Source organism: Herpailurus yagouaroundi, unplaced genomic scaffold (genome assembly GCF_014898765.1).
Source record: "Herpailurus yagouaroundi ecotype Mexico unplaced genomic scaffold, PumYag 185, whole genome shotgun sequence".
Lineage (NCBI taxonomy): Eukaryota > Metazoa > Chordata > Mammalia > Carnivora > Felidae > Herpailurus > Herpailurus yagouaroundi.
In genome coordinates, this window is record NW_024412416.1 from 9157519 (window position 1) to 9165030 (window position 7512).

General features: G+C 36.4%; 1 protein-coding gene across 2 annotated transcripts in view; it reads right to left on the reverse strand.

Moving 5' to 3' along the window:
* Positions 1-7512, reverse strand: part of AGBL1 (AGBL carboxypeptidase 1) — an 858541-nt gene that overhangs the window by 639415 nt on the left and 211614 nt on the right. The gene's annotated exons all lie outside the window — the stretch shown is intronic.

Consider the following 7512-nt stretch of genomic DNA (forward strand, 5'->3'; position numbering starts at 1 on the left):
ATAAAATAAAATAAAATAAAATAAAATAAAATAAAATAAAATAAAATAAAATAAAATAAAATAAAACAAAGAAACCTTGTAAGATCAGCAAACATCAAAGCATATTTTCTCCTGGAGGGGTTCTACCAAGCCCTGGAGACCTTGAGCTTCTGCTTTGAAGGCTGCAGGAGACCCGGGGAAGTGAAACACAGGGCTCACTCATGGTGGGGCATCCCCAAAGGTCTTCATTCTCAATTCACAGAAAGGGAGAGCAAGAACAACATTTTATCCCAAGTTCTCCCTATGAATATACACCTACAAGCAAATCTTCACATCCATTTGAATGTATGATTCATATCCGTTTGTGGCCCCCCAAATCTGAGGCAAGGGATACAGTCATCTCACGTGCTAGCATCCTCAAATGACAAACAGAAGCAAATATGAATGCTTTCTTAAATTAAGCGGCCTCAATTCCGTCCTTGAATATTTTCCACAGATAAAATTCCACGTACAATGAGTGATTTACTGTAAAAAAATCACAAAGCAAACCAGGAAACAAAGCCCTGTGAGTGAGAGGCAACAGAAAGGAGAATCAGAAGAGCAAAGACTGGAGATTAATTTATGGAAATCATAGGACATAACTAAGCTGAACATCTCAAAACATGAAATCAATTTGAGATATGAGCAAGGAATAAGGCCATAAAAGCAGAAATACTGATGTGGAAATAAAATTTCTAGAAGTGAAAAATCTAATAATTGAAACTAAAAAGTCAGAGAGGAGGATGTTAGGTGGCGAGCCCAAGGGTGAGGAAACCCACTAACAGAAAAATAATAGACTGTTTTAAACAACCTTCTCAAAAAAACATGTAGAAAGCCACTGGAGAATGATCCTTCCACCCTATCCATACAAACAAAGGTTTTAAAAGTGCTCAACAATCCATTTATTATAACTTTCCTTGAGCCTATCAGAAGTCAAAGTCATAAAGCAGACAAATGAAGTGAATTCCAGAGTGGTAAGTCCCCTGCAAGGATAGACACACAAAGTTTTTACCTTTGTTGGAGCACAAGAGGAAGAAAGCAGCTGCTACATTACAAGTAAAATGTTAAATTCCTGAAAGCCCTGTGTAGGATAGCTGTTGACTAGAATCAATCGTACACAAGAGGAGTTCACCCTTACTTGCAAACTCTTCTCTGGATCAGTTGTAGAGTAGGAGAATAAGAAAAGTGCCCCCTGCACCCCCCCACACACACACACACCCACAGTGGAATAGGCCAGTTGAAGGTCAGTTGCTGCTGATGGACAGGGTAAAATACCACCTGCTTCTTTGGACCCTCTGCTACAAAGTAAGACCTTAAATTGCTGTGGGTGGACCAGCAGACCCTCTCACCCTCAGGACTCAGTGCTTCTGAGATGGGGGGAGGTACAAAAGTTGTCTGCCCCTGGGGGCAGAAACACAGTGTGGAGCCTAGGTTGTCTGTGATGCAGACAAGCTGGTGAGGGCTCAGGGTGGGGCAGGAACACTGAGCATTGCCCTTGCCCCTGCCCCTCCCCCTGCCTTGTAGGCTCTAAGCTAATTACAGGACAACAGCAACCACCACTGGAAGAAATGGAAGCCAGCCGCACACACTAAGAGTAATAAGAACAAAACCCACTCCTGATCAGATCCACGGCACTCCATATTGACAGAAGGAGGCAGATCCATTACTGAATGCAAATAGTATGGATCTCATTCTCTACTATTCTTCCAAACCTATTGAATTCCTAACATTGAATAAACAAACAAACAAAACCACTATCAGGAAATAAGCAGAAATAGGCTCAGAGAAGATTTAAATGCTAAAATTATTAAATAGGGACTTGCAAAGAAATATGATTAATATGTTAAAGGCTATCATGCAAAAGAAGGAAAATGTGAATGACCAGATGGGGAATTTTAGCCAGGAGAAGGAAACTGTAAAAAAAAAAAAAAAAAAGACTCAAGAGGAAATTCTATAAATTTTTTTAAATTATATCAGACATGAATTCTCTTGGTGGGCATATCAGAAGACTGGACAAATAATGAAATAATCAGGGAGTTTAAAGAACAATGTATAAAATTACACAAATCTAAACAAGCAAGGCAGAAAGAAAGAAAGAAAGAAAGAAAGAAAGAAAGAAAGAAAGAACGAACGAACAGAATAAATCATTCAAGAACTGTGGGACAACAATACAAAAGGGTCTCACATATATATAATGGGGTTTCCAGCATGGGAAGAGAGAATGAGGAAGAATACATATTTGAAGAGATAAAGACTGAAATTTTTCAAAACTTAATGAAAAATACATCACAGACATAGGTAGCTCAGAGAAGTTTGAAATGATATGTGAATAATAGATACATACATATATACATCACACCTACATAAGTCATAGTCAAACTGATGGAAACCAAAGATAATGAGAAAATCTTGAGGGCAACCAGAAAAAAAGTAAAACATTGAAGAGGGAGACACAAAGATAAGAATTATACCATAGCTCCTGCCAGCCAACTATGCAGCCAGAAGACATTAGAGCAACATCTTTAATATACTGAAAGGAAAACAAAACAAAAAAAAACCTGTCAACCTAGAATTCCATACTCAGAAAAAAAAAATTCAAAATAAAGGGAAATATAAAGACTTTTCTCATAAAAATAAAAGCTCAGAGAGTTATTGCCTGCCGTTATGCCAATAATACAAGAAGTATTAAAGTTCTTCAGAAAGGAAAAATTGCAGGTGAAAAATTGGATCTAAAATAAATAAAGTAGACCCAAAAGGCGGAAAATAAAAGAGATAATATCTGTTAGTTTCTTATGACTGCTATACCAAATTACCACAAACTTCGTGGCTTCAAATACCACCACAAACTACTTCTCTTATGTAGTTCTGAAGTCCAGAAGTACGGGTTCAGTGAGCCAAAGCCAGCAATGTGCCAGGATGATGCTCCTACAGGAGGCTCTAGGAAGGAATCCATTTCCTTGTCTTTTCTAGCATCTAGAGGTTCAGTCCTTGCATACCTGAGACCATGAACCTTTCCCCCATCTTCAAAGATGTAGCATCTTCTTTTTGTGCCTCTGTTTCTGCCCCATGACCTCTCTATTCACAATCTCCTTCGGCCCCTCACTTATAAATGTGCTTATGATGACATTTAGGCCCCATCCAAATAATCCAGTATAATCTCTTCATCTAGAGACCCTTAACTTAATAATAACTGCAAAATCTTTACCATATAAGGTATCATTCACAGGTTGCTGGGATTAGGATATGAATATATCCTAATATATGGGGGGGGGGCATAGTCAGATTACCACAATATAAAAACACTTCCCACCTCATTTTATGAAGCCAGTATTATCCGAATACCAAAACCATACAATGATATTTAAAGAAAAAGAAACCATACAGATCAATATTCCTCATAAGTGTGGGGCAAATATTATCCCAAACAAATGGAGTTTTTATCAAAAAAGAGTACACTTATCTTGATGAGCACTGAGTAGTATATGGAATTGTTGAATCACTGGATTGTACACCTGAAACTAATATAACACTGTATGTTAACTATATTGGAATTAAAATAAAAAATGAAATAAAATAAAAATGCAAGTTTGGGTCAACAATTGAAAATCAAACAATATTCACCACATGAGCAGGTTAAAAATGAAAAATAATATGACCATTTTTGACAATTCTCGGCTTACTAAAATTGTAATTCAACTTTCTCAAGGATATCTATTTAAAAAACCTACAAATAATACCATACTTAACGGTAAAAGACTAGTTTCCCTCTACAATCACAAGAACAAGTTATACTATCTCTTATCACCACTTCTATTAAATATTATATTGGAGTTCCTAGGCAATATTATAAGGCAAGAAAAAATTTTAAAATACAAAATAAACAAAAATAAAATTCTTTATTCACAGTCAACAGGCATGCCCTGTATGCTAAAAATTTAAAAAGAAAAAAAAACTATGCAAAAAGCTATTGGAAGTAAAAACGGTAGCAAAGTCACATGAATCAAAGTTGATACACAAAAAAATCAACTGTATTTTCATATACTACCAATAAAAAATGAATTTTTTTGCCATAACCTCAAAGATGAAATGGGAGGTACATCTAAAAAATATATAGGGGCTCCCGGGTGGCTCAGTCGGTTAAAAGCATCCGACTTTGGCTCAGGTCATGATCTTGTGGTTGTTGAGTTTGAGCCCGGGGTTGGGCTCTGTGCTGACAACTCAGAGCCTGGAGCCTGCTTCGGATTCTATGTCTCCCTCTCTCTCTGCCCCTCTCCCACTTATTCTCTCTCTCTCTCTCTCTCTCAAAAATAAACATTTAAAAAAATTAAAAATAAATTAAAAAATAATAAAAAAATATGTAAGAAGTTTATACTAAACACTGTATAACACTTAAAGAAATTAAAGAAGGCCTAAATAAATGGAGAGGCATATCACGTTCACGTGTAGAAAAAACACAATATTGTTAAGATTTCAATTCTTCTCAAATTTCAAAATCTCCGTAGCCTTTCTTAAAAAGGAAAAGAAAAAGAAGAATCTTAGTTCTTGATCTACACTTCATGATGTAGGCTAAAATCAACTTGATATATACTTAAATTTAAAACTTAAAACTATTTTAAAACCTTAGAATAAAAATTTTGTGATCTTGTTTTAGGCAAAGGTTTCTTAAGCTCAGTACTATTAACATTTTGAGGTGGGTTGGGGGGGGCTGTCTGTGCATTGTAGGGTGTTTAGTAGCATACTGGCCTCTACACTCTAGATGACAGTAGAAATCCTTCCAGTTGTGACCATTGTGACAATCAAAAATGTCTCTAGACCAATTTTCTCCTGAGGAGCAAAAATATATCCCCAGTCAATAACCACTGAGTCAAGTAAATATGTCTTATCTAGAATACATAAATCACTAACCCTAAACATAAACAAAACCAAAAACAAAGCAAAACAAAAAAACAGTATTTTAAAAATCTCTACTCTTTAGGAGACACTTTTAAGAAAATGAAAATCAAGTCACAGATTGGATAAAAATATTTGCAAAGCACATATCTGATGAAGAATTTGTATCCAAAATAAATAATCGAACTCAGTAGTAAGAAAAAATATTTGAAGAGACATTTCAATATCATTGATCACCAAGGAAACACAAAGTCAACTATCATGAAATACTATTTCATACCTATTAGACTGGAAAAAATTTAAAAATAAAAATGCGAAGTACTAGCAAGGATACTAAGCAACTGAAATTCTCATACAATGTTGGTAGGAATGCAATACTTTGGAAGAACAACCACTTTGTAAAATTATGGGGCAGCTTGTTAGAAATTTAAACATACACTTAATTTCTTTACCCAATATAAATGAAAATATATATCCACAGAAATACCTGTATATGTGAATAGTAACTCTATTCGTAATAACAAGTCTGGAAACAGCCCCCATGTCTACCAACTGAATAGATAAATGAACCATGGCCCATCCACTCAACAAAATAATACTCAGCAATAAAAAGGAATAAGCTACTGATACATGCAAACAATATGAATGAATCTCATGAGCATTATGTTAAGTGAAAGAAGACAGGACAAAAGACCACATATTCCATCTATATGGCATTCTGAAAAAAGGCAAAATCATAGGAAGAGAAATCAGTTCAGTAGTTAAGGCTACCTTTGCGTACCCCAAGAAACAGGAAAGAAGTAACTTCTCAAGGGAGGTTAAAGGCCCTACATTATGGGTGATAACAAGAACAGATGCAGGGATTCCACTTATTTCTTCAATAAATATTTAGTGTGCACATGTTTTGTGCAGGGACTCTTGGTTCGTAGAGATACCATGGTGACAAAATACAGCAAACAGTCTGTGTTCTCATGGAGCCAACAGGGAGGGCCATGAAGAAAACAGACAGGGTCATGTGATAAAGAGGCTCTGGATGGAGGAATAACTCTCAATATGGTGATCCAAGAAGGCAGATGATATATAATAAGAAGAAATCGACCATGTCAAGCTATGGAGAAAAGGGAACAGCAAATGCAGAGGCCCAGGGGAGTGTAGTTAGCTCACTGTTTTCAAGGAATAGAAAGATTATTCTGGTTGGAGGATACTGAGTGACAAAGGAGTAAGATATAGGTGAGAAAGGTATCCAGTCTGGCAGAGGCAATAAAATTTCAATTTTACTAAAACTACAAAGGTTATTAAGGTTCACATGACCACATATGGATTCATACATTTGGAGAAACCTAGAACATAGGAATTGTAGCATAAACAATTACTTTTACATATAGGGGATTGCATCTTGAAGGTAAAGGATCTTCTCTCATTATTGCACAGTCGAAAGAGGTGGCAGATTATGAAGCTTAAGATTCATGGGCCACCTGGGTGGCTCAGTCAGTTGAGCGTCCGACTTCGGTTCAGGTCATGATCTCGCAGTTTGAGTTCAAGCCCCGCATTGGGCTCTGTGCTGACAGCTCAGAGCCTGGAGCCTGCTTCGGATTCTGTGTCTCCTCTCCCTCTGCCCCTCCCCCACTCATGCTCCTGCTCTCTCGCTCTCTCTCTCTCTCTCTCTCTCTCTCTCTCTCTCTCTCTCAAAAATAAATAAACATTTAAAAAAAAGATTCAGACAGGGGATAAATTGGAGCTCTAGCTCTTACTAATCACATGTCTTTCCAGGGTCTCAATTTTATCATCTAATAATGGAGATAATAAATACAATTCTGTTTTTTTCTTTACCTTGCAGAGCTGTTATATGGAACAATTAATCATATGGAAATATTCTGTAAAGAGTTAATTCCCTTAGCAGATATAAATTATTATACCTCATGAACATACTTCTAGAATAGAATGTTCTGTGATAGATTATGATTGATTCTGATACAATATATTACATGTTTCTGCTACAGTAACCACATATAGTCAACTTTTAGTATCCTTGCTAATTGAGAAAATTTTTCAGGTAATACAAAATTTGTTTTATTTCCCTCTGAAATAGATTATATTTTATAGCATATTGGCTTTATAATTATATTTATCCTGAGTTCTTACATAATTTGCAGGCTTCTGAAAATGAACATTTCCAAAACTGAACTCATTATCCCTCCACAGCAGCCTTGTTCTCTCATATATGCCTTTGTTGGCATTATACTGTTCACCTATCACCCAAAGTAGAAATACTTCAACTCTGTGACCTTTATCCCTACTTCCAACCAACCACCAAGGCCTCTCAATTCTTAGACATCTCTTGTAAATTTAGACCCTTCCACATTTCCATAGACCTCTTCCTTGGAAACCATATCACCTGTTGGGAGATTAACAATTGCTATTATTTCTGGAGTACCCATGTGCCAGGCACTGTTCTAAGCCCTTTAAAATCTTTGGATTGCCCCAGGAAGAAGGTACTGGTTATGACTCACAATTTATAAATGGAGAAACCAAGGCACAGAATATTTAAGCACCCTTCCCAAGGTCAAGCTGATACATGGCAGAACCAAGATTACCGCCCCCCCC